The sequence below is a fragment of the Atta colombica genome, unplaced genomic scaffold, assembly GCF_001594045.1.
Source record: "Atta colombica isolate Treedump-2 unplaced genomic scaffold, Acol1.0 scaffold248, whole genome shotgun sequence".
Taxonomy (NCBI): Eukaryota; Metazoa; Arthropoda; class Insecta; order Hymenoptera; family Formicidae; genus Atta; species Atta colombica.
The window spans coordinates 239600-240240 of record NW_017259346.1 but is presented as its reverse complement, the minus strand read 5'-3'; positions in this window follow the sequence as shown (position 1 = coordinate 240240).

Genomic DNA, 641 nt, shown 5'->3' with positions numbered 1-641 from the left:
ATATATATATAAATAAAAAAGCCTTCTTTTTTTACATATTTGTCCTGCAAATAAAACTTTCTCTTGTGCAAGTTCAGATTCTTGTGCAAGAATCACTACTTAATCTATTATCAATCATAATTGCAAAAATATCAACTCCATAATTTTTCTTAAGTAAGCTGCATTCAAAATAGCGAGATTTAAATAACGCTAGTTATAAAATCTTTAGCGAAATGATAAAACAGTTGCTTCTTTCATTCATGTTAGTTTTAAAAACTACTCTCATTTAAAAACTATCGTTCGGACGTAATTTTGTCAAAGGAAAAAGTTATTTTCTCTGGCATGGAAAATCGCACTGTGCATCCTGTCAATCCTGTGCGAATGTGAATTCAGGGACACTCCGCAATCATGCGCTTGATATCAAATATATGTACATACAGTATACAAATGTATTGTAGGTATGTATCTCGTACCCAGTAAACGCAGACAGTCATTACATTAATATTACAATTTTTCTCTCATCAATGTAAATGTAATATAACACGTGTTGTACGTAATAATTATTTCATTGAGTAGGAAATTATAATATTGGTATGTAATGTTACTCTTAGTTGAATTAGTTTAGTGGGATATATCATATGTATTGTATATATATGTGTGTG